This window comes from Rana temporaria, chromosome 8 (genome assembly GCF_905171775.1).
Source record: "Rana temporaria chromosome 8, aRanTem1.1, whole genome shotgun sequence".
In the NCBI taxonomy this organism is placed as follows: domain Eukaryota; kingdom Metazoa; phylum Chordata; class Amphibia; order Anura; family Ranidae; genus Rana; species Rana temporaria.
Window position 1 is genome coordinate 99,299,596 of NC_053496.1, and position 27,858 is coordinate 99,327,453.

Below are 27,858 nucleotides of genomic sequence, written 5' to 3' on the forward strand. Positions count from 1 at the left end.
AGGTGATCAGCTCGTGAAAGGTAAGAGGAACTGAACTTCTTGTCACACAGAAGCACTCCACCTGCATCTGTGTGTCTGCACCAGGCACCCAGGGGGGATATGGCCTATATTTGCTGGTGGGTGCCCTGGGTCCAGGCACCACAACTGCCCACCTTGCTGCCCTCACATTGGGGATGCCAGAGGCTCTATGCTACAGTCCTGACACTTGGAGCTATCAGCGGCACTGTTCTTAAAAAAGCACCTACCAATCTGTATTTAAGAGAGAGCTGGGGAGGGCACTAGTAAGAGAGGAGGGGGAATTGGTGAGAGAGCTGGGGGGCATAAGTAAGAGAGAAGGGTAATTGGCGAGAGAGCTGGGGGGCATTAGTAAGAGAGCTGGGGGGCATAAGTAAGAGAAAAGGGTAATTGGCGAGAGAGCTGGGGGGCATTAGTAAGAAGGGAGGGAGAATTTGTGAGAGAGCTGGGGGGGGGAGTAAGAGAGGAGGGAGGAATTGGTGGGAGAGCTGTGGAGGGGGCATTGGTGAGAGCTGGGGGGCATTGATGAGAGAGCTGGGGGGCATTGGTAAAAGAGAATGGTAACATTGGTGAGAGAGCTGGGGGCACCGATAAGAGGGGGAGCATTGGTGAGAAAGCTGGGATGGGGCATTGGTGAGAGAGCTGGGGGGGGGGCATTGCTGAGCAAGCTAGGTTGGGGGCATTGCTGAGAAAGCTGTGTTTTACCCACACCCTTTAAGCACCTCCCACCATTAGGACTTTGGCCACACCCACATTTTGCCATTACACGCACCGGAGCTCACTTACTCCCTCAATTGTGCCTCATTCTGAAGTTCAAACATTGGGAGCTAACATAGAGTTGCTCATTAGAGATGGGCTCAGGCGTGTTCGAAATCCCACCTGCCCAATCCTGCCAGGAAACCGACACTGCTCAGGGCTAATCGCAGGCAGGAAGACATTTCTCGATCTGTGCAGCTGCAAATCGGGAAATGTCTCACTGCCTGTAAATAGCCGTGTGCAGTATCGACTTCCTGGTGGGATTGGGCACATGGGATTTCGAACACGCCCGACCGAGCCCATCTCTATTACTTATACAGGCTGATGACAAAAATGCCAAAAGCCTGTATAAGCAGCATTTTTTATGTGCAGTGTGCAAGAGCCCTCAGTACAGCACGCAAGAGCCCTCAGTACAGCACGCAAGAGCCCTCAGTACAGTACAGCATGCAAGAGCCCTCAGTACAGTACAGCATGCAAGAGCCCTCAGTACAGTACAGCATGCAAGAGCCCTCAGTACAGTACAGCGAGCAAGAGCCCTCAGTACAGTACAGGGAGCAAGAGCCCTCAGTACAGCGAGCAAGAGCCCTCAGTACAGCGAGCAAGAGCCCTCAGTACAGCATGCAAGAGCCCTCAGTACAGTACAGCACGCAAGAGCCCTCAGTACAGTACAGCACGCAAGAGCCCTCAGTACAGTACAACACGCAAGAGCCCTCAGTACAGTACAACACGCAAGAACTCTCAGTACAGCACGCAAGAGCCCTCAGTACAGCGAGCAAGAGCCCTCAGTACAGCGAGCAAGAGCCCTCAGTACAGCGAGCAAGAGCCCTCAGTACAGCGAGCAAGAGCCCTCAGTACAGCACGCAAGAGCCCTCAGTACGGCACGCAAGAGCCCTCAGTACAGTACAGCACGCAAGAGCCCTCAGTCCAGCGAGCAAGAACCCTCAGTAGAGCACGCAAGAGCCCTCAGTAGAGCACGCAAGAGCCCTCAGTAGAGCACGCAAGAGCCCTCAGTAGAGCACGCAAGAGCCCTCAGTACAGCGAGCAAGAGCCCTCAGTACAGCACGCAAGAGCCCTCAGTACAGTACAGCATGCAAGAGCCCTCAGTACAGTACAGCATGCAAGAGCCCTCAGTACAGTACAGCGAGCAAGAGCCCTCAGTACAGTACAGGGAGCAAGAGCCCTCAGTACAGCGAGCAAGAGCCCTCAGTACAGCGAGCAAGAGCCCTCAGTACAGCATGCAAGAGCCCTCAGTACAGTACAGCACGCAAGAGCCCTCAGTACAGTACAGCACGCAAGAGCCCTCAGTACAGTACAACACGCAAGAGCCCTCAGTACAGTACAACACGCAAGAACTCTCAGTACAGCACGCAAGAGCCCTCAGTACAGCGAGCAAGAGCCCTCAGTACAGTGAGCAAGAGCCCTCAGTACAGCGAGCAAGAGCCCTCAGTACAGCGAGCAAGAGCCCTCAGTACAGCACGCAAGAGCCCTCAGTACGGCACGCAAGAGCCCTCAGTACGGCACGCAAGAGCCCTCAGTACAGTACAGCACGCAAGAGCCCTCAGTCCAGCGAGCAAGAACCCTCAGTAGAGCACGCAAGAGCCCTCAGTAGAGCACGCAAGAGCCCTCAGTAGAGCACGCAAGAGCCCTCAGTAGAGCACGCAAGAGCCCTCAGTACAGCGAGCAAGAGCCCTCAGTACAGCGAGCAAGAGCCCTCAGTACAGCGAGCAGGAGCCCTTAGTACAGCGAGCAAGAGCCCTCAGTACAGCGAGCAAGAGCCCTCAGTACAGCGAGCAAGAGCCCTCAGTACAGCGAGCAAGAGCCCTCAGTACAGCGAGCAAGAGCCCTCAGTACAGCGAGCAAGAGCCCTCAGTACAGCGAGCAAGAGCCCTCAGTACAGCGAGCAAGAGCCATCAGTACAGCGAGCAAGAGCCCTCAGTACAGCACGCAAGAGCCCTCAGTACAGCACGCAAGAGCCCTCAGTACAGCACGCAAGAACCCTCAGTGCAGCGAGCAAGAGCCCGCAGAACAGCGAGCAGGAGCCCTCAGTACAGCACGCAAGAGCCCTCAGTACGGCACGCAAGAGCCCTTAGTACAGTACAGCACGCAAGAGTCCTCAGTACAGCACGCAAGAGTCCTCAGTACAGCACACACAAGTCCTCAGTACAGCATGCAAGAGCCCTCAGTACAGCATGCAAGAGCCCTCAGTACAGCATAAAGAGCCCTCAGTACAGCATAAAGAGCCCTCAGTACAGCATGAATGGATCCAACAATTGGGAGCCAAAGTACTGTAGACTGTACACAAACTTACATACGTCCCGCCTCTCTCCTCTGATTGGCTACAAGCTTACCTGTAACTTAAGCTTATTTATGTTCATAAAAAAAGTGCCGTACGTAGGTAAATCATTAGTGCGCCCTATGTGTATTCAGAAAATAATTACATATAAAAAATGGTTCGTGTTTTTCTGCTTTACTGATTGGTAACATTAGGCTGCCCACAAGCAACATGGCGGCCAAAGGCTCATGAGTCTCCGTGTGTTCAGGTAGGGAGGAAGTGACGTCTGTAAACGGAAGAGCGCTGCAGGTCTGGCTGTGTTGTGTATTGTACAGGATACGGGCGGTAGGTTTGAACGGTGTCAGGTCTGTGTTGGGTGTTTGTGTCATGGCGCCCCCCCCCCCCCCCCCCTGGTGCAGTGTTCTCACTGCGGCCATTACTGCACGGTGCCGTGGTTATTATCTGAGCATGGTTGTTATAAATACGCTGAGCATTCTATTATTTAATGATGCCCTCGCAATGTATCTACAGGGAGGAGGGTACTTTATGCCAACATGGCTGCAGGCTTTGTGGTTCCCCCAGACTAGAGCTGGCAGTGTGTCTGTAGAGCCCCAAACATGGCTTCCACTCAGTGATTATCGGGGGGAGACCTCCATCTGGCACAAAACAGAACCCTTCCTGCTGTTCTAGTCACCAGATTCCCTGCACATATCTAATCACCACTGTTTTTTTTTCTTAGTTTCTATTATAAAGTTTTGCAAATAATATATTTTTTTTCATCTTCTCTAATGTGCGCTGATAAGCTGCATCGATGGGGCTGCACTGATGATCAGCGTAAAGCTGGGGTTGACAAATTTGCTTGGAATCCAGGAGCCAGCTAAAAAAGTTAGGAGCCAGAAAACGCGCCCCGTCCCGACGAGCTTGCGCGCAGAAGCGAACACATACGTGAGCAGCGCCCGCATATGTAAACGGTGTTCAAACCACACATGTGAGGTATCGCCGCGATTGGTAGAGCGAGAGCAATAATTCTAGCCCTAGACCTCCTCTGTAACTCAAAACATGCAACCTGTAGAATTTTTTAAACAACGCCTATGGAGATTTTAAAGGGTAAAGGTTTGTCGCCATTCCACGAGCGGACGTAATTTTGAAGCGTGACATGTTGGGTATGAATTTACTCGGCGTAACATTATCTTTCATAATATTAAAAAAAATGGGGATAACTTTACTGTTGTCTTATTTTTTTAATTGAAAAAAGTGTAATTTTTTCCCAAAAAAGTGCGCTTGTAAGACCGCTGCGCAAATAGTATCAAATAGTAGCAAAGTATTGCAATGATCGCCATTTTATTCTCTAGGGTGTTAGGATAACAAATATATATAATGTTTGGGGGTTCTAATTAGAGGGAAGAAGATGGCAGTGAAAATTGTGAAAAATTACTTTAGAATTGCTGTTTAAATTGCTGTTGTAATGCTTAACTTGTAATATCAATGGCCACCACCAGATGGTGCCAGCTTACACATCTGGTGGTAACTTGTAATACCAACGGCTCACCACCAGATGGCGCCAGCTCACAAAAAAATAAATAAAAAAAACATTTTTTTAAATACATTTTTTTGCCCCCCCCTGCAAGCCAAGTCGCCAGGAGTGCTCTAAGAAGAAAAATGTTACTGCGCTGATCTAATTATCCAGAGGTATTTAATCTCTGGGAATATGGACATAAGTGAAATGTCAGGGCCACAATGTACCCAATCTTAAGTGTGAATAACCTGAATACAAACAATAAAAAATATAAGAAATATATGAGACATACAAATGTGACACAGTGATTTCAAACTTAAATCATATATCTAGATCAGTGTGTCAGCATACAATCCATATGCCACAGTGCTTCTATGAGAAAAATGGCTGTTGCTGCTACTGACCAACCAAATAGTGAAAACAATACGAAAGATATTACAAAAAATATATTATATATATATATATATATGTGTGTGTGTAAAAACCCAATATGCGGTACGCCAACTGCACCGTGAGTTGTCCAATAACCAATATTGGAACAAAATAAAATAAATATCAATAAAAGTGAAATAATTATCAAACAACCATACAAATGTGCAATGTGCTGGCTGCACTTAAAAATAGTCCAAATGACAGGCAATCTTGCTCTTATACAATAGGTTCCAGCAAACACAAGGTTCAATGTTGGTAATGCTGTATACAGGAAAGTGCCGCTATCTCTTCCACCCGACAAAGATGTGCCACCATCACCAATGGTTAAAATCAACACTCACCAGACCCCAGATATTATTAGGCTCCAAAGTGGTGTCTTTTCTTTGTCGGTCAGTGGGTGTTGCCTCCTTTTCCCTTTTACAAGGTGTCATCAATTCCTCAAAAACAAGGGGCTCATCATGGTGTAGTATATTAAAATATGTATTTATTTAAAAAAGGTAAAAAAATATAACACTTACAATATAAAGTGCCTCTGACCGGCACTGAGTGTCTTTGGCAGTGTCAACCGTTAAAAGCCGCTGACCAGCATTTAAGTGGCGTCCTAAGAGGTGTGCTTGCCCCGCTGTGCTCCGCATGTATTGCTACAAGGGGTCCGTGCGCGCTGGTGTGCTGCACCCTCAATGTGTGTGTCCAAACAGCCTCTACGCGTTTCGCTAGTTGCGTCGTCAGGAGAGCTGTGGACACTACTGTTTAGGCTGTGTTTATACCCCTGTGGATTCCCTGAAATGCTGCAAGGTAGTCACAGGAAACAGGAAGTCTTCCGGCCACCATCTTAGCTGGTGGTGCAGGAAGTTCCTGTTCCACCATTTTGGTTCCTGGATACCTGGCTTTTTGCCAGTCCTAGCCATTCACAGGAAACAGGAAGTCTTCCGGCCGCCATCTTAGCTGATGGTGCCGGAAGTTCCTGTTCCACCATTTTGGTTACTGGATACCTGGCTATTTGCCAGTCCTGGCTGTTGTTACTGGGTGTCAGCAATAAAAATATAAATATGCCCAGCAGCCAGGGTGGCTGTATGTGTGGGGCGCTGTGTGCGCTGCTACCTCCGTTCGTTTGTGCACCTCCCCCCACCCCCGTGTGCGAGCGCTTGTCGCCCTGTGTGTTATTCCCTGTATTATCGCCGCAACCGGAAGTGCTTGTGCGGCCACCTTGCCTCCGTTACCGGAAGTGTCCGTTCCGCCATTTTGGTTACTGGCATCCTGTGTTAGTCTATGCCTATTTTAGGTAATGGCTAATTCCCCACACAAGATGTAATATTGGTTATTTTAGCTACTGGCAATAGTCCCTGTGTAGCAGTCACCGTCTCTGGTTGACGCTGCCAGGGACACTTTACAAAAAACAACATTTTATCACCTATATTACTGTAAGTGGTCAAAAACTATGTTTACTAAAAGTTTTATTTACTAAAAATTAATCAAACACCATGAGGCCATAAAAAGCAGGAAACAAATACAGTTTTCATTTTTCTGCTGCTATATTTTAACTTTTCTATATAAACCCTTCTCAGTGTATATCATTACTGATATTTTAACCCTATATAATTAATACGCATACTCGTTGGTTTCTGATACTTGATGGTAGGTGATCCATCATCAAGTGATCTAGTGCTGTTTCTTAGATGCTGTTTCTTAAAGGGGAACTGCTCTAATTGCATACATACTAGAAATATTGATGTTATCAACTTATTAATGGAATGCTTAGGGGGAATGAAATGCGGAATACTTAAAACATCAAAAATCTTCCAAAAAACAATTTATATCTAATTCCACATTCATTCCCTTGGGCTTTAATGTGTCCAATCTAAAAATCCACTCAGTTTCGTTCCTCGATACTTCCCTTCTTAAATTTATGTTCCTCCAATTCTGTTCAATTTTATCTATGGCATAAAACTTCATTTTACTGGGGTCTCTGTTATGTTTATTTCTGAAGTGTAATGACACACTATGATGTATATACCCTTTTTTGATATTTCTAATGTGTTCTCCCATTCGCACCGAGAGTTTCCTTGTGGTTCTGCCCACGTATTGCAGCCCACACTCGCACTCTATTACGTACGTTACGTGTGTGCTGCTGCACGTGATCAGTTTACCCACTTTAAATTGTTCATTATTGGCGTGAGATTGAAACTGGTCAACCTTTCTTGATCCTTTTGTGGTGCGACAAGGTTTGCATCTTCCGCACCTATAAAAACCCTTCTGGTCAAGGAAGGATATCATCTTTTTGGGTGGGTCCGGTACATTTTTAACCAAGGAATCTCGTATTCTCTTTGCTCTTCTGTACACAAATTTTGGTCTAGCTGGTAAAATTGTACTGAGTTGTGGGTCTCCCAAAATAATGGGCCAGTGTTTTCTAATGATGTCTTCAAACACTCTGTAGTCTGCATTGAAACCCGTTATGAAGGTGACATCATTCTCTTTAGGGGGTGCAATTACTCTCTTTTTTAGCATATCATCCCGGTTCAGAGATCCAACCTCCAATCTAGTTTGCTCCAACCTTCCTCTATCATAACCTTTATTAGCAAACCTATCAATTAAGATGTTTGTCTGTGTCTGATAGTCGGCCATAGAGTTACAATTTCGTTTTATTCTGATGAACTGGCCTTTGGGTATAGCCCGCTTCCACTGCGGATGGTGGCAGCTTCCGAATGGTATATAACCGTTACGGTCGGTTTCTTTAAAGTGTGTTTTCGTGTGCAGTTCACCTTCGACCTTGAATATTTCCAGGTCTAAGAACTGGGTCACATCAGGTTGTACGTTTACCGTGAATTTAATTTCATAGTGGTTGGCGTTGATATGCTCTATGAAATTACTTAATTGCTCGCGATTCCCTTTCCAAACGATTAGGATATCGTCGATGAATCTTTTGTATATTTGTATGTGTGGCCAGCATTTTCCGAATATTTCCTCGTTTTCCCACTTATTCAGGAAAATGTTGGCGACACTTGGGGCGTACTTATTCCCCATGCCAACCCCCTTTATTTGGCTATAGTACTTATGGTTGTGCCAGAAGAAATTGTTCTTCATGGCCATCCGCAGACCTTCAAGTATAAACCTTCTTTGTTTTAATTTGAGTTCCGAGTGTTTTTTTAGAGCCCATGCCACTGCTGCCAGTGCATCTGCTTGTTTTATATTCGTATATAGAGACTCCACATCTATGGTTATTAATAGTGTGGAGTTATCTACAGGTACCTGTTTCAGTGCGTTTATGACGTCTTTGCTATCTTTAATAAATGATTCACCTTTCGCTGCCAATGGCTGTAGGAATACATCTAAGTACTCTCCCAGTCTTGAATGAACGGAGTTTATGCCGCTTATTATTGGGCGGCCGGGAGGTTTCGATTTATTTTTATGTACTTTTGGTACCTGATAGATCACTGGTATTCTGGGGGCCTTAGGTAGTATGTATCTTCCCTCTTTTTTGTTCAAAATGTGATCCGCGATCCCTTTGTTTAGAAAATCTCTCAGTTTATTTTTTAGTTCTTTATTGGGGTTCTTTTTTAATAGTTGATAAGTGGTGATGTCATCAACTAACCTGTTTAGTTCACTCGCATAATCTTGTTTGGTCAGGATGACCAGCCCCCCCCCCCTTATCTGCCGGCCTCACCACTATGTTTTTACGTTTTTCTAGTTTTCTTATCCCTTGCCATATTCTATCTTGTTTGATGTTTTTCTTTGGTTTGATATTTTTTATTTCCTTTTCCACCATCTTTTTAAATACTTCTATATGGTGGTTGGAACTGATTTTGGGATTAAAAGTGGATTTGTTTTTTAGTTGACTATGTGCGTATTCAGGGGTACTTGCCTTATGGGCATTCTCCCCTTTCCCCTCGAAGAATTTTTTTAGGTTTAATTTTCTTATAAATTTTTGCAAATCTATAAAAGTTTCAAAACTGTTAAAGGCCCTGCTTGGCGCAAACTTAATGCCCTTGTCTAATACCAGTAGTTCCTCCTGGGAGAATTCAATGTTAGTTAGGTTGAAGATCCCTTCACCTAACCCACCCTTTTTCTTTTTTTTCAAGTCGCCAGGACCCTATTTCTAGTCGCCATGGCGACCTGGCGACCGGGATTTGTCGAGCCCTGGCGTAAAGAATGTACTTACTGTGTCCTGTCGGATTTGCCTGTTATTGGCACACAGAGACAGCATGTGAGGAAAGGATTGCAGATAACCAGCAAGTCTGTTCACATGTGACCAGCTGTGATTTGACACAGCTGATCACACGGTAAAAGGGACGCTGTGATTGGCCCTTTTCCCGCGATTTGTGATCAGCTGTGTCCAAAAGACACAGAGGACATCCCAAGGAATACACAGGAGGCACGGTTCTAGTAAGACTGCCCTCCCAGAACTGGAGAGCTGCGCTGTGGCCATATTTTAGCTATAGCACAGGTTGGAAGGGGTTAAAAGAGTTGTAAAGGCTGGAGTTGTTTTTTTTATCTTTATGCATTCTATAAGATAACAAGCCTTCTGTGTGCAGCAGCCCCCTAACACTTACCTGAGGTCCCTCTCTGTCCACGACTGTCTCAGCCATCCGAGATGCTCCCTCCTGATTTGCTGAGACACAGCAGCGCCATTGGCTGCCGCTGCCGTCAATCAGTCAGCTAACTAATCGGGGGAGAGAGGGCAAAGTCGGGGCTCCTGTGTCTGAATGGACACACGGAGCTGTGACTGGGCTTTTGGTGCCCCTCATAGCAAGCTGCTTGCTGTGGGGGCACTAAACAGGAGGGAGGGGCCAGGAGCACAAAAGGAGGATCCGGCTGCTCTGTGAAAAATCCACTGCAACAGAGCAGGTAGATATAACATGTTTGTTATTTTTATAGGGAAAAAAATAGACTTTACCTTCACTTTAACCGCTAGCCGACTAACCGCTGCAGTTATACTGGGCAGGTTGGCATGGTTGCGCAAATCGCCTTTAAGACGATCGAGCAGGCGGTGCCTGCCGCATGTCACTAGAGCCGATGCGGGTGCCCGGCAAGCGTGATGTTCGCAGGGCACCCGCGATCGTTCGGAACATGGATTTGTAAACACATAGATCCACGTCCTGTCAGGGGAGTAGACAGATCGTGTGTTCCTAGTATATAGGAAAACCAATCAGTCTCCTCCCCTAGTCAGTCCCATCCCCCCCAACAGTTGGAACACACCTAGGTAACACAGTTAACCCCTTGATTAGCCCCTAGTGTTAACCCCTCCCATGCCAGTGACATTTATACAGTAATCAGTGGCTATTTTTACCTCTGATTGCTGTATAAATGTCAATGGTCCCAAAAAAAGTGTCCAATCTGTCTGCCGCAATGTCGCAGTCCTGATAAAAATTGCAGCTTGCCACCATTACTAGTAAAAAAAAACAAATAACAAAAATGTTAAATCTATCCCCTATTTTGTCGACGCTATAACTTTTGCGCAAACCAATCAATATACTCATTTGGTGATTTTTATTTTTTTATTACCAAAAATATGTACATATCGGCTTTAAACTGAGGGGAAAAAACGTATATATCCATGAAGTTAAGAATACCAGGTTTTGTTTGAAATTCATGCATATAGTTCATACGACATGCTGGTTTTCATAGTGCAGTTGTAGGCAGAGGCAAAGTGGGACTTTCTCAGCTACTGTTACAGCACCTGGCTGAAGCAGGAACAGCAGCAATTGTGGAAATACGTCTGATTGCAAAATCTGCTTTATGGGTTTCAATTTTGCGGTATAGGCAATATGCAGTTTTTAAAATACAAAAAAATGGTTGGAAACAATAATTTGGCATGGATTACACCCTCTACATACTAAATGAAAAACATTTTGGGAGGGGGGAAGATATTTATTATATCAAAAAGTACAAAATATTATTATTATTATTATTTATTTATTTTTCAAAATTGTCACTCCTTTTTTTGTTTATAGGGCAAAAAATAAAAACCGTAGAGGTGATCAAATACCACCAAAAGAAAGCTCTACTTGTGGGGAAAAAGGACGTTAAAGTGACCCAATTGCTGCATCGCAAAAAATGGCCTGGTCAGGAAGGGGGCAAATCCTTCCGGGGCTGACGTTAAAGTAGAATTCCAGCTAAGGTGTCTGTTTAATAAACTGAGAAGTTTTTTTCTCAGTTCAGTTCTCAGAGGAAAATGATCTCCTCTGTAGCCGGTTTAATAAACTGAGAACTTTGAGTGTTTCCTCTGAAAACGGCCAAGATCTGTGCAAAAGTGGGTGGGCTGCCAGCCAAGTTCAAAAAGTGAAACTAAAGTTTAAAAGAACATGTAATTGCATGTTTTCAGACATGTGATAACTATATATACATATATTTACATATACAGTATTTTTATATATTTATATATATTCGTGTGTGTATATGTGTGTATATGTATGTATATATATATATATATGTGTGTATATGTATGTATATATATATATATATGTATATGTATATGTATGTATGTATGTATATATATATATATGTGTATATATATATATATATATATATATATATATATGTATATGTATATATATATATATATATACACAGGGCTCAAAATTTGTGCTCGCCTCCTCGCGTTTGGCGAGGGGATTTACGTGCAGTGCGAGTATCCCACGCCGCTCAGACACACACAGTGCGGCCAGTAGTCAACTATACAGCTGCCGCGCCGTCCCTTCACAGGCTAGCACAGGCTAGCAGCAGCAGCAGATTGGACACCAGCGCCGCCCAGGACCGCCTCTCTCCACCTCCCATAGGCCAGTAGGATTGTGCCCGGGACCGCCCCTCTCCGCCTCTCACAGTCTATTACAATTATCCAGCACTACTTTACCAGACACCCAAGACCGCCCCTCTCCGCCTTAGACCGCCCCTCTCCACCTGTCCGTTTTTACAGATGGCTGCTGCCCATACAAAATATGGCCACGGCAGGCTTTAGAACTGTGCAAGCTCAGTTCTGAGGCCAGCCCAGACAAGGGGCAGACAGATCGGCGTATAGTCAGTGACATCACGGCGGCGGCGCCTTTTATGAATCACAGCCTACCGCAGGGGTAGCTGGGACGGTCCCGGGACACGGCAGCCTGAGTGCGGAGGAGGTATCGCATGAGGTCTGGCTGCCTCCTCGGAGCCCTGGACGGTGTGCCAAGTAAAGAGGCGGGGAGCAGAGGCCGGATGGAGGTGATACAGCTATCCCCACCAAAGGGTAAAACCAGCCGGGGAGAAGAAGGAATGCAAGTCCCAGATGGCCATGAGTGCGTAGCAGTGCCAAGGTATGGTGGGGATTGTAGATCACTACTAAAGTCCAATCTGAGTGTACAGGAGCTGTACTTCTATCCCCTACCTGCCTGCAGAGTGCTGGGACTCGTAGTTCCACATCTGCAGAGCAATGCCAGGCTGCATGCTGACAGAAGGAGAGAGAGCAGATGGTCTTACACTGTCCAATCTGATTGCAGATGCCCATAAACTGTACAATCAGATTGTACAATCTCCTGTAAGATGGCCATCCACTGTACAGTCAGATTATACAGTGGATGGCCATCTTACAGGAGATTATACATTTAGATTGTACAATGTATGGCCATCTTACAGGAGATTTTACAATCACACTGTACAATGTATTTGTACAATCTCCTGTAAGATTGCCATACACTGTACAATCAGATTGTACAATCTTCTGTAAGATGGCCATACACTGTACAATCTCTTTTAAAGTGAATCTTCAGTCACGCTCTGGACAGTCTCCTGCCCCTCTGATGCCCGGTAGACTGGAAAGAATTTGGGCATAAGGGGGAACTCTGCAGACCCTGACATAAAGGGGAACTCTTATGTGAAGGGCAATACTGCAGAGAGCAGACTCTGATGTAAGTGGAAACTCTGTAAAGGGAAACGCTGCAGAGTCCAGACCATAATGTTGGGAGGGGAATGCTGTAGACTCTGATGTAACAGACAACTTTGTGGACTGTGATATAAAGGGGAACTCTGTAGTCTAATGCTTTATGTTAATATTGTTAAAGTTGTTGTTAATATTTATTTTTAAAACGTAATACTGCAAAAAAAAATTAACCGTATCATTTCACAAGATCATTTACGAGGGCGTGTTTAGTGGTGGAATTAGGGGCGGGGAAACTGGTGGCGAGTGACTCTTAAGGCCTGGCTAGTAGCTCAGGACTTGAAATTTTGAGCCCTGTGTGTGTGTGTGTGTGTGTATGTGTATATATATATATATATATATATATATATATATATACACGCGCGCGCGCACACACACACGTGTGTGTATATATATTATGTTGTTAATATTCATTTTTAACCCACTGGTGCTGATATTAGGAAGAAATAAGCCTTCTTCCTCTTATCACACCAGCCTCTCTCCCAGATTCTCCACCTCGGAGCTGGTGAATCTGGAAGGGAGATATTTCAGTAGAAGGGCTGTGAGATCTTCAGATCTCAGTTTATTAAAGTGGAGGTTCACCCGGAAATGTAAATTTTTAACATTAGATTCATGCTCATTTTGTCTAGGGGAATCGGCTAATTTTTTTAAAAACGAAGCAGTACTTACCGTTTTAGAGAGCGATCTTCTCCGCCTTTCCGGGTATGGGCTGCGGGACTGGGCGTTCCTATTTGACTGACAGTCTTCCGACAGGCTTCCAACGGTCGCACCTATCGCGTCACGATTTTCCGAAAGTAGCCGAACGTCGGTGCGCAGGCGCTGTATAGAGCCGCACCGACGTTCGGCTTCTTTCGGCTACTCGTGACGCGATAGATGCGACCGTCGGAAGCCTTTCGGAAAACTGTCAATCAAATAGGAACGCCCAGTTCCGAAGACCATACCCGGAAGCGGCGGAGAAGATCGCTCTCTAAAACGGTAAGTACTGCTTCGTTTTTAAAAAAAACTAGCCGATTCCCCTAGACAAAATCAGCATGAATCTAATGTTAAAAAAAACTTTTCGGGTGAACTCCCACTTTAAACTGTCCGTTTGTGACAAAACGGCCATGTGCTGTGATGAGAAATAGAGAATATGTTCTCTGGTCCTCATCTCAGTATATTAAACCGGCAATGCTCTGAGATAAGCGGTGATCATTATGATCTCGGCTTATCACGGTTTATTAAACGTACACCTAAGGCCTAACAGAAATTGCCTATTCAACCCAGTCACGTGATCCAGCTCCCTTGTGTCGGTTATCGACAGCTGCAGGGGAGAGGAGGGAGTGGTGACAATGGCTGCAATATGGGAGCCTATGGGTAAAGTTATCGCTTCTCGCTTTCACAGCCATTGTCGGGCGCTCTTTGCATTCCTGCAGCTGCGGAATGCTCAAACATGGTATGAATATAGCATATTTTTTGTTATCAAAAGTAATTGAAAGGTATAAAATGTTACAATGTACACAATTTACATATAAAGAATGAGTGGTCCGAAGCCACAGGGCAAAAATGAAACCACTCAATGGTGGTACTGGAGATTGACACAGAAAACCAAACACGTTTCAGAGTCCTTTTAGCTCCTCCTTCAGGGTAGGTTTTAACAATCTTAACAAATACATTAGTGCCTGGGTATAGATGTGAAGCGCATGACCAACCAATGGAAAAAACAATATTATAATGAATTCAGTCAAGGTAAAAAAAAAGTGTGCAGAAATCCTCTTGGCTTGAGGGCGACCAACGTGTGGAGCACAGGGATCACCTTATCCTAGAGGAGGTTACCTCCTAGGAGACGGGAAAATCCACAGCTCACAAAGTAACCTTTGGTGCCTTTTAAAGATCCCTCAATCAGCAAGTATCCCAGACCAACTAATGCAGTGTGGATCCTTTCTAGCACTGCTATCTGGTGAACTACTGGCATTCAGATATTCCCCTCTTGGACACTATATACGTTGAGGATTTTTCTGTATCAATCTCCAGTACCACCATTGAGTGGTTTAATTTTTGCCATGTGGCTTCCGACCACTCATTTTTTTATATGCAATTGTACATGTAACATTTTATACCTTTCAATTACTTTTGATAACAATACTCTATATTCATACCATGTTTTCGTGTTTGTGCATTCCTCAGAGCCCTAAAAGTCCTAACTGCTAGGGGAATTATTTTTCATATCACTGAAGTATTTTGTTTTTGTGGAGACCTCTCCCACCAACATGCTGTGTTGCAATGCATTGGAAAAAAGTCTTGCGTAATTGCGGTGGGTTATTCTCTGCTTTTCTGAATATTTGAATAGATGCCTAAAAATAAAATGCAATACACGTGAAAACATACAGTATTAAAGAGTGTTGCCTCATACTTTCTGCAGTGAAGAAGTTCTACAGCTTCCAGTACTTTCAGCTAACCCGCTATTGTACCTCTGATTTTGTGTGCATCTGCTTTGGCACAATTCATTAATTTCCACAGTGAATCTCAATTATTTCTATCCTACTCTGGAAATAAGGCCAAGTAAAATAGACCCCCAGCAGGGATTTTAAACAAAAAAACATCTGACTGTAATACTCGTCTCTTACCTGATGCTGTTTCCCATAGACAATTCTTTCTCCCACTATATGTCTGATATCCAGCATTATTCAACCCAAAGATTGAGGACAGCCATTGAGTGTAGAGTGTCTTGGACCTGCTACTCGAGGAAGCGTTACAGTGGTACCCTGTACTCGCGTCATCACTTCAGCACCACACCCTGAATCATTGAGGACCACCCACAACCTGCTTCAAGATATCTAGATTAAGTTAAGTATTAGGGGTGTTGAAAATAATCATGCAATCGATGTATCGCGATTCAGTCTTAAACGATTCTGCATCGATGCAGAGATTGGCTGAAACGCGATTGCATCAATTACGTCATCGGCCCCTGTCAAAGTCCTTCCCTCAGTTCTCTCTCTGCCTAAGCGTGTATGTGCGATCACATACTGACCTTGGATCTGTAAACGCTGGCCGCTGTAACAAAGTCCTGACTCCTATGATGGACGGCACACTGATCCAATGCCAGGAAATTGCATCAGTGTCACGTGTATCATAGGAGCCGGTCTAGGAGGTGTTGACCACGGCCGCCAGGCAATTCAAATCCAAGCTCCGTGTAACAGCGGGAGATTCCAGCTCTGTGTAATTCGGGCACTGATGAGGCTGCCGTGATAGGCACTGGTAGGCTTTACTAATTAGCTGCATTGATGGGCACTGATAGGTGACACAAAGCGGTATTGATGGGCATTGGTAGGCGACACTGATGAGGCTGCATTGATGGCAGGTTGGATTTGATTTAAATCACTAGTAAAAAGGCTTGTTTTAAATCGGCTCGATTTAAAATCATAATTTTAAAGAGCAACTGTCATCTCTGATCCGCTGTTGACTCACTGACAGTCCCATTCACTTTAATGGGACGGCTGGTGATGGGCACTGGTAAGGCTGCACTGAAGGGCACACTTGAGGTGGCACTGGTGGGGCTGCACTGATGGCCACATATAAAGCTGCACTGATGTTTTTTTATGAAAACCATGGGCAGTAATTGTGATGCATCACAGAATCGAATCGTTGACTGGATAATATTTCGAACGAGTCGTGAGACCAGTGAAGATGCGCACCTCTACTAAGTATAAATAAAACACAGTAGGGGCTTGCAGAGGAGTGGATTGTGAGCCTGAAGTTGGGCTTTAAGTGACTTACTATTAAGACTTCTTTATTACCAAGTTGTATGTTTTGCTTTTAGCGTTTCTTTAATTATTGAATTGAACACCAGTCAGATTAATAGCGGCGCTAGACAGAATTGTAGAGTTCCACAAGACCGTGACTGAGCAGAGTGGGAATTCAATGATTCTGTCAAGTGGAACTTTGATCTTTCTACTGTTTCACAGATCTGACTGGTGTTAAACCTGACCTGCTTACAACTGCCGGAAATTTTCCTTATTTCCGACATGGTTTTAAGGTCCTTAAGAGGTGTCAAAAAAATTAAATGTGACATTAAAACCATAAATCGTCTTCACTTTTTTTTATGACAAACTAAAGAAATAATTAGATGAATATAGTAATTGCACTGCTGCAAAAAATGTTTATTTTTATTTTTTTCACTTAAACCAGCATTCAGTGAACTACCAAATAGGTGCATGATACATCACAGTGAACCATGAATAGAATGTGCTGTGGAAACACCCCCTTAGGCCCATGACACTCTGAATTCACAGTATGTTCTTTGTCTACTGGGTTAAAGTAACAAAGTAATTGCATGCTAAAGAAAAAATATAATCGGATTTTTAGCTAATAATCACCAATATAATTCAATAAAACTGCCTCCAAATGGCTTTTAATCGAGGTTGTGTGATTGTTTCAGAATTCAGTTATGTGGGATAGAGCAGAAACAGAATAGATGCTTGGTGGTCTCCGTCAACTTTGTGTATTACAGGAGCTCTGTAGTTCCATTGCAACCTGGGAAACAACTTATTTTCTCGAATCGTCTTCCAGGGCAGCATCCGAGAAATAGGCTCCTCCTCCCTGAAACAAGAAAAGCATTAGTCCACCATTATAAATTTCACAGTCTCACCTACATGCCTCAGTTGTTTCCTCCGGACCCACAGGAGCTGCAAGAAACGTTTATTTTACCTTGTCTCTGTGCTAGTAGCAGGAGGCCCCCTGCCAGCGTTCCATTCAGCCCAGCGGGCCTTGGGAGGGTGAGCAGGAGCAGCAATTTTGAGCATAAAAACTTGCTCTGCCTGAGATTTCACCCCTACAGTGGTCTGCAATCTTCCCCCCCCAGTCTGAAACAAAAGCACTGGGTTTTCCCCCATACCGCAATGCTGGAGGGGCCTGCTGCTGCTTCAACCCGGTGTGGCTGGATCCCACAGATGGCGTCGCTCAGGTAAGTGTATTCTTGGGGATGCCTGTCCATCCACCTGCCTGATCCACCGCCACCCGATTGCGGCCCAGGCTTGCACACCGCCAAAGGGTTGCCCCGCGAGGCAGCGGATGGCACCCAACCCACCCACGGCACTCCATCGCCCAGCAGAGCCGGTTCCCCTTCTGGTAGACACTCTGCGGGGAGTACCAAGACTTCCGGTCCCCCTCCCTTATGAAAGCTCAGGAAGGAGGACACCAGCAACCGCAGCATGTGCAGGTATGTCCACCAACCTGCGCAGGGGTGGGGCTGGAGCTCAAGCAGAAAGCGGTTAAAAAGACTCCTTTAAGCAGAGGATCCTGGTGGCTGACCATGTCTGATACTTCTCCACCCTGCCCTGCAGATCCTTTAAGCCGGAATACTCCAGAGTCACATCTGTCTTAACCTCACTGTAAAAACTGCCCACTCTCAGGCAGTCTTTAACCACCCTTCCTCACAGGGGCCCCTTTTGTGCTTGATTTCAGGCATGGACCCCAGACAAAAGGAAAATGAAAAGCAACAAAACGTGCTTCATGCAGTCACCGGTTTTCACCTGAATGGAAAAAGCCTCTATGCCAAAAATGCATAGACAAAATGGTGGCTAAAGAATCACAAGGTTATCTCCAAGAACTGCTCAGCTTTTTTAAGAGATAGAGAACACCATGGCACCGCTACGCCCAGCTATTGAGAAGTTAGAAGCGCCAGTGAATACTAGTCAGACCTGTACTCCATCTACCAGCAGGACATGCGTCCCTTCATGGAACAGGCAGAACGCCAGGAACAGGAGGAGGATTCGGATGAATCCGAGCAATCCAAATCGGAGGATGGACTTTGCTCAGACTCTGAGGAGGAAGATCCGGCCTTAAAGGGCAACTTATTTCTATCAGAAGACACAGATAACCTTCTCAAAGCTATAGCAGACACGCTAGGTATTAAAGAGCAAAAAGCCACAGAGCTCACGCTACATGACAAGATGTACAAAAGGAATCCTAAAGTACACCAAACTCTTAAAGATATTGTAAAAAAAAAAGAGTGGGAAGACCCAGAGAGAAATCTCTTCATACCAGCTGCAGTCAAGCGCAGATATATGTTTGCAGAGATAGACACCAAAACCATGCTTCACAAATAACTCTGACTTGGCCTTCAACGCAGGTACCTTAAAGCGGAGGTCCGGTGAAAAAAAAAAAAAGTCAGCAGCTACTAACTCTGTAGCTGCTGACTTTTACTAAGGAGACTTACCTGTCCAGGGTGCCCACGATGACAGTAGCCGAAGCCGAGCAAACGCTCACGTCTCGGCTGCCCCGCCGCCATCCTCGGTCAGGGAATCAGGAAGTGAAGCCTTGCGGCTTCACCGCCCGATTCCCTACTGCGCAAGCCGTGCAGCGCGCCGTGAATGGATGATGTCTCCTGGGACACACACAATGTCCCAGAAGACACCGCTCCACCATTCCACAGGAGGCAGCCGAGGAACAGAAGAATGAAGACGGACCGTGGATCAGGAAGTGGCAGATTAGGACGATCTGCCTAGCAACAGGCACACCCTTGGTGGAGCTGGCCCAAGACCAGGCCACTTTTTGCGATTTGGCACTGCGTCGCTTTAACTGACAATTGCGCGGTCATGCGACGTGGCTCCCAAACCAAATTGATGTCCTTTTTTTTTTTTTTTTTTACCCCAAAAATATATAAATAAAAAATGTTTCCCTCAGTTTAGGCCGATACGTATTCTACAAATTTTTGGTAAAGAAAATCAATTTTTTTTTTTTTTTTTATTGATTGGTTTGCGCAAAAGTTATAGCATCTACAAAATAGGGGGTCGTTTTATGGCATTTTTATTAATACATTTTTTTTTACTACTAATAGCGGTGATCTGCGATTTTTTTTGTTTTTGTTTTGTGACTGAGACTTTATGGCAGACACTTTTGACACATTTTTGGGACCATTGTCATTTTTACAGCGACTAGTGCTATAAAAATGCACTGATTACTGTAAAAATGAAACTGGCAGTGAAGGGGTTAACCACTAGGTAGCACTGAAGGGGTTAAGTCAGTACTAGGAAGTGATTCTTACTGTTGGGGGCGTGGCTACACATGACACGTCAATGATGACCGTTTCCGATCACATCACGGGGAACAGCCATCAGTGACATGTCACTAGGCAGTATAGGGGAATGCCTTGTTTACAAAGGCACCCCCCTGTTCTGCCTTTGCCGACCACAATCGTGGGCTGCCTGGGAACATCGAGTTCCCTGGAAAGTGAAGCACCTAGAGAAGAATTAATAAAAACCATCCCCACACTGATGAGAGCGGCAGCTTTTCTAGCAGATGCCTTAGCTGAAACTGTCATATCTTTAAGGGCCACAGCGCTACTCAACTGAGCCCAAAGAGCCCTGTGGCTGAAACTTTGGGGATGTTTCACCTCTTCAAAAAACAGGCTGTGCAGCATTTCATTCACTGGAGACCTACTGTTCGGACCTGAACTAGAAACGGTGCTGGACAGGACCGCAGCAAATAACAAGGGTTTTCCCCAAACCAAAAAGAAACCAGGGAAGACGCCCTTTTGGCAATTCAAGAAGTTTAACAAGCCGGGAGCAAAAAAGAGCTGGGGACAACAAAACAAAAAAGGCAAGGGTGAATTCATCCTCAAGCCTCCTAACCCAAAGAACAAAAAACAATGACTGTCATCAGGCAGGACGCAGACTTGCAGCTTTTTCCCACCAACGGATGGAAGCAACAAAAAACAAATTCATCATACGCACCATAACAGATGGCTACGCAACAGAATTTGCCAATCACCCCCCCCCCCCCAACCAAGTACCTAGTAACCACGCTACCAAAGGACGAAGATCGAGCAAAAGCCTTTAGAATCCCTGCAAAATCTATTAGATCAGAAAGTGATCTGCCAGGTACCTCAAGAAGAGGAACAAAGGGGGTTCTATTCCCATATCTTTGTAAAGAAAAGAAAACGTCAGGCAAGCTGAGGCTCATCTTGAACCTCAAACCACTCAACAGAGGAATAAAATACAAAAAACATCACAATGGAGTCCACTTACTCGATCAAACATCCTACCACAGAAAACATTTATGGCAACCATAGACTTACAGAATGCCTACCTACATGTCCCCATAAAGGAGGATCATCAAAAATTTCTGAGGTTCGCAGTACAAGGGCCGGCAACCACTCTGCACCTGCAATATACAGCTCTCCCTTTCGGCATCTCCTCAGCACCCAGAATCTTATCAAAGATAATGGCAGAAGCGGTAAAGAGACTTCCATCACAGGCTGGCAAGGCATCCGATCTGCCAAGCTATGAGCAGACAGCTTAGTTGTTCATGGGCTGGGAATATACACACTGTGGTGTCAACACTGCAGATTAAGATCCTGAAGATTATTCCCACCTGAGAAGAAGATTCACAAGTGCCTGGCAGAATAAATGGGTAATTTCTATAATGGTGGAATTTGAAGCATAATTCCTGCAATATACTTGTCTGAACTTACATTGGCTTGGATTGATGTAAATATCCATTTCTCCATCACCTTTCAGGATGGCACACCTGAGAGATGAGGGTTCCTCCCTACAGGAAGCGCAATTAATTGACAACTTGTTATAAGTCCCCACCCTTCACCTTGTTCCCAAGTATTGATTAGGTTTCGCCCTGCGACAAAACATTTGTTTGTGACCAGATGACCAGGCAGGGTCAGATGATTCCCTGTTGAGGCAGGTTTAGGAAAGCTGGGGAGGGCTGAACTAACCTGCAGGCTTGTCCTCACAGGCCACCTTAAAGGCTGTACCAGCACTTCGGCTGGAGGGGAGTATGATGCCACCGCTGCAGTGCAAGATACCGCCACCAGCTGCTCTCTTGATGCTCCTAAACCTTCTTGGAAAGCCATCCCGTGCTGGAGAGGAACGGCTTGCACTTCAAGCCTGGCTTTGAGCAGCAGAGGTCACGGTGGCGTCTGCAGAACAGTACGACTCAGAAGTGCTGCTGAAAACGCCTAAAGAGCGGTGTGGGGGTAGAGGAGCAGAGAGCAAGGCGGCGGGAAGCTGATGGCGTGCTGTACCAGCGACCAGCAGCCCAGGACCAGGCCAACCTCCTCATGGAACAGGAGGAAGGGATCGCGACTACAACTGCGGGCAAGTCAAAGTCGGGTCCCCGGTGGGTAACCCCTCTTGGGGGGAGGGAGGTAAGGAACCCAGGTTACCAGAGGGATCTCATAAATTGGTTGGATCCCTCTATTTGACTTGCTCTCCCCACCTTTCAGTATATGCCCATAGTTAGGTGGAAGATAGAGTGAGTCACAGGTATTGTGGCTCTTGCTCCCTTCAACAGCTCTAAGTTTACAAGTAGTCAATCAACGTTTCACTCTGTTTTGATGCTCTGGAATGGCGGGTCAACAAGACCAGACCGAGATCTATCAGTCACGGGTTCACAATCTACTGGTTGCTGGCCCCCAATATAAACTGACCATGGCAAGCATGGGAACAGATCCGTGCTTCTGTGGTTAGTTCTGGGCTTGAGGTACAGAGATGCAGAATACCATGCCTGTATCTCCCATAATCCGTTTACTTTCTTCCTTTCCCTGACAAAGTCCTCTGTGTGGCGAAATCCATTGAGCAGAGCCTAGCCTGTGACACTATTATGCCCACTGGCTGGATCACAACGATGCATTACATGCTTTGGCCTCCTATACACAGTGGCCCAGATTCAGGTAGGGGCGTGCACTGTTACGGCGGCACAGTGTACCGTTCTTACGCTACGCCTCCGTAAATTACTGGAGCTGCGCTTCATTCACGAACCATTTGCTCCGTAATTTTCGGCGGTGTTTCGTAAAAGGGGCCGGCGTAAGCGCGCGTAATTTAAATGATCCCGTAGGTGGCGTGGATCATTTAAATTATATATACATATTCGCCAGCACACCAGGGATCATTTAAAAAAACGTCCAAAAATGTAATGCATATCTATTGATCCCAAAGAGCAACGTTTCGAGGCCACGCAGGACCTTTTCGTAAGGCAAAAAGACCTCTTCGTCATCTTTTGCCTGACGAAGAGGTCCTGCGTGGCCTCGAAACGTTGCTCTTTTGGATCAATAGATATGCATTACATTTTTGGACGCTTTTTTAAATGATCCCTGGTGTGCTGGCGATTATGTATATATGATTTGCTTTCCGGTTCCCAGCCGGTGATCGTTTCAGCACCCTTTTACTTATTGGCCATTTCTCCGGAAGGTGTGCAATCGGAATATTTTTAAGATCATTTAAATTAGGCGCGTTCCCGCGCCGAACGTACTGCGCATGCGCCGTCGGCAAAATTTCCCGGCGTGCATTGCGGTAAATGACGTCGCAAGGACGTCATTTGCCTCGACGTGAACATAAATGGCGTCCAGCGCCATTCACGATCCACTTCCGCAAAGGACGCAAATTTCGAAAATCGCGACACGGGAACGACGTCCATACTTACCATTGGCTGCGCCTCCTAATAGCAGGAGCAGCCTTACGACGGAAGCGACGTACGCAAACGACGTAAAACTCGAACGCCGGGCGCGCGTACGTTTGTGAATCGGCATGAGTATGCAATTTGCATACTCTACGCTGACCACTACGGGAACGCCACCTAGCGCCCAGCGTCAGATTGCACCCTAAGATACGACGGCATAAGAGACTTATGCCAGTCGTGTCTTAGGCTACAGTCGGCGTATCTAGCTTTCTGAATACAGAAAATAGATACGCCCGCGTAGCGTTTGAATTATGCGGCGTATCTATGGATACGCCTGCGTAATTCGTACCTGAATCTACCCCATTGTGAGCAACTTTCTTAGAATAACCGGAATTACACAATTTGGCTTGTCCTTGTTCATTTCACTTTCAATAGATTTTTATTTTTCCAAAAACAGAATACAATTACAGTATGACCAAAGGCTGTGTCTACAACATCATAACATTCAACAAATAAGGCATAATGTCAGCAACAAGGCCTCAATTGATTTCATTTTGCCCAATTGTAGGCTGATTAAAGGAGGCATACAAGCTTGCTAACAGGTGAAGGGAAGGAAAATAAATGAATATAGTGGTCTCTCGCTCAGGGGAGTCCTACCTGTCCCGGGCACCCCTAATGGGATCATTCTGTGCACCAGCCAGGCCCCCCCCCCCAATCAGCACCCTCCAATAAAAGCATTTGTAAGAAAATTAGTGGGTTCGAATTTGACTTCAGTGCACTTCTAGCTCATACTTACGAATTCAATTAGGCCTATAGTGTTGCCAAATATTTTTTTTTATAAAAAACCGAATATAAAACATTGCCCTCAAGTCATACAACTATCTTAAAAGAATAAGAGGTAGAAAAGAGAAAGAGAGGTGGGGGGAAGAGAAAAAGAAAGCGAGCATGTGACTAACTAGAGCTGAAGGATGCAGAGTGCACAGGGTGTACCCCAGTAGCCAGAGATATACCACAGTGGGACGCCCATGGTTCCCACACGGCTTCAAATTTTTGTTTCGTGTTAGATAGGATGCTGGCCAGCTTTTCCTGCATCTTGATCCACGAAATCTTGTGGTTTACCGCTTTAATGGAAACCTTGGGTTGTTTCCAAGCCCTAGCGATGGTAATTTTAGCCCCGAGGAGCATAAATCGGATCAGCTTCTGATTGGGCTTGGATATACCCGGAATCCAAGCGTTTAGGACAGCAACAGATGCTGACCTGGGGACCGAGCATTCAGTGACTGTAGATGAGGTTAAAAATTTTCTTCCAGACTGGTCTAATTCTGGGACATTCCCACCAGGCATGCACCATCGAACCCAGGAGTTGGCATCCTCTAAAACAATTGGGATCTGATGATGAGTAGATGGCCGCAAGTCTGGCAGGAGTCATGTACCACCTCATGAGAACTTTTAAGTTTGCTTCCATCAAGGAAGTATTTAAGACACCCTGAAATTAATCAAAGCCAGCCGCATGCCAGGTCTCCAGGTCCCATTCAAGTTGGAGATCGGCCTCCCATGCCATCATGTAGGAAGACTTCTCAGTCGGGCGAGTGAGTGAAGAGTAGATGACAGATATCCCTCCCCTTTGTCCCATGGCCTGCCCGCACCAGAGCTCGTAATCTGTGAATTTGGGAGGTAGAGGTCTCTCCGTCCATAGAGTGTGTAGGAATTGTGATATCTGTCTGAATCTGAATTTTTCAGTGTCAGGGAGATCCAATTTGGTTAAACAGTGGTCTAGGGTAAGAGGGCCCTTGGCTGTGAAATAGTGTCCTATGCGGTACAGGCCCCTGTCCAACCACCAACTGAAGGCCCCACTGTCCATTCGAGGTGGAAAATTTGGGTTTTGAAATATATTGGCTAGAGGTTGCCCCTTCGAAACCAGGGCTGGAAGGTGACGGATTCTATCCCAAAGGGCGTAAGATTGAGAGAGGGAGGGGGACAAAATGGGTGGTCTTCTCTTTTGGGGGCACCAAAGTAAGTAGTCTAGGGAAAGATGGGGGACAGCCTGTTTCTCTATGTGGACCCAGTCCGGTTTATCAAGTTTGTAGTAAACTACGGATAGTTGAGCCAGTCTGGCGGCTAAGAAGTACTTATATAGATGCGGTAATCCCAGCCCCCCTCTTTTCCTATGGTTATATAGAGTGTTTTGGGGGATTCTGTAACCTGACTTGCCCCAGATGAATTTGAGTATTTTGCTTTGTAAAGGCTGCAACCGGTCTTTTCTGATGGAGATGGGAAGGGAGCGAAATAGATATGATTCTAAGGCCGCGTACACACGGGCAAACATGTATGATGAAACCGGTCCGCCGGACCGTTTTCACCGTACATGTCTGCCCGGGGATTTCTGTACGATGGCTGTACTAACCATCGTACAGAAATCCGCACGTAAACAATACGCGGGGCGTGTCCGCAACGATGACGCGGCGACGTGGGCGGCCCTGCCAGTTAAATGCTTCCACGCATGCGTCAAAGTCATTTGACGCATGCGAGGGATGGCGGGCGCTCGGACATGTACGGTAGGTCTGTACAGACGACCGAACATGTCCAGCGGACTGTTTTAAAACAAGTCCTTAAATATTTGCCTGCTGGGAAAAGGCCCGGCGGGCAAATGTTTGCTGGAATCCTGCACACTCGGGCCTACACACGACCGAACATGTCTGCTGAAACTGGTCCGCGGACCAGTTTCAGCAGACATGTTCGGTCGTCTGTACGGCCCATAAGAAGCAAGGTCATCTTTATAGAGTTAATTCTGCCAGGAAAGTTCAAATTTGGCCCAGTTATTCATGTCTGCTGTAAGTTTTCGGTATAGGGGAGGATAATTGTTTGTGTAAAGGGATTCTGTACGCGCTGTTAAGGAAATCCTTAGATATTTGATGGATGAGGGACACCATTCAAATTTGAATGACTGTTGGAGGAGGAATACTGTGGAATGTGGGAGGGACACGTTCAAGGCTTGTGATTTGGCATAATTAACCTGAAGCCCAGAGATTTTAGAGAATTCTGAAATTACCCTGTAGAGGTTTGATAAGGAAGTAATGGGAGAGGTTAGAAATAATAGTAAATCATCGGCAAAGAGCCCACATTTATGAGTTTGATCTCCACATGATACACCCGGAATGTCAGGGTTCTGTCAGATGGCTATCGCCAGGGTTTCAATTGCCATTGCAAAAATTATTGAGGAGAGAGGGCATCCCTGTCTGGTACCCCTAGCTATGTCTATTGTGGAAGAATGGTACCCTTGGATTCGGATTTGGGCCTTGGGGTTGAAATAGAGAGCTTGTATCACCCCCATGAATCTCGGGCCAAAGCCCCAACGCTCTAGTAGGGGGAGGAGATATTGCTTCTGGCTATTCATGATGGTGCTGGAAGATTTTTGCTGACCATGGATGTGACGTTTACTATTTTTTATGCTGCAGATCTCTTATAAAATAGAGGTCAAATATATACACTATATTACCAAATGTATTTGGAAGGCCTCGTATGCACTCTGGGGCCTTATGCCGCGTACACACGGCATGAAAAAAAAAAAATTTCGGCATGTTGAAAAAACAAAGTTTTTCATCATTAAAACGACGTTGCCCACACACCATCGTTTTAAAAAAATGCTCTAGCAAAGGGCGGTGACGTACAACACGTACGACGGCACTATAAAGGGGAAGTTCCATGCGGATGACGCCACCCTTGGGGCTGCTTTTGCTGATTCCGTGTTAGTAAAAGACGATTTGCGCTTTTCTGTCTGTTACAGCGTGATGAATGTGCTTACTCCATTATGAACGGTAGTTTTACCAGAACGAGCGTTCTTGTCTCATAACTTGCTTCTGAACATTCGCAGGTTTTTAACATAGTTTTAGCCCACATGCGATAATTTTTTACAACCCGAAAAACGACATTGTTTAAAACGTTGTTAAAAAATGCAGCATGTTCGAAAAAAAAATTTGTCTTTTTTCAGAACCCGAAAAATGATGTGAAGCCCAAACACGATCATTTTATATGACATTTTTAAAAAACAACGTTTTTTTCATGCCGAAAAATGATCGTGTGTACGCGGCATTAGGCATTGTTTCCCAAACTCAATTGCGGAGACACTGATTTGTCCATCTGTGTAAAAACGAGCTTGTATAGAAAAAAAGCACTGTTTTTAGCACTTCAGGACCTGGTTTTGCAATGCCCTTTTGGGGTTGGGTCAAGGGTTAGGTTTACAGGTTGGAATCGGGTAAAAGTCTAGCATTATTATTTAGGGGTTAAGACTGGACTGAGTGATTTACATAGTATAATATGTATTTTAGGTGTGATGATTTTTTTTCTTGAGGTAGATTTGTGCCATTATATCATATACAGTGTCAGTGCTGAAAATTGTATAAGAAATGTACTCCTGTTCACTATTTTGTTGTTAATTCATGAGATGATGAAATGTAATGCTGATATTCCAGTGGAAAAAAAACTGTAACCCAACCTTGCCATTCTTTACAAGCTGAGGATTTTGTCCCCTTTTTTTGAATGTCATTGCTAATTTATATTGTGCTTAACATATAATTCAGT

At 45.4% G+C, this 27,858-nt stretch overlaps 1 protein-coding gene across 2 annotated transcripts in view; it reads left to right on the plus strand.

Annotated features, from left to right (window-relative positions):
* Positions 1-3,289: 3,289 nt before the first annotated feature.
* The window catches only part of CUEDC2 (CUE domain containing 2), a 43,981-nt gene continuing 19,412 nt past the window's right edge, over positions 3,290-27,858 (plus strand). Inside the window, exon 1 of one of the 2 annotated variants that reach the window (XR_005750856.1) lies at positions 3,290-3,388. The gene's annotated coding sequence lies outside the window, so the exon portion shown is untranslated. The remainder of the gene's footprint in view (positions 3,389-27,858) is intronic. The other variant, XM_040362358.1, reaches the window with a different exon arrangement.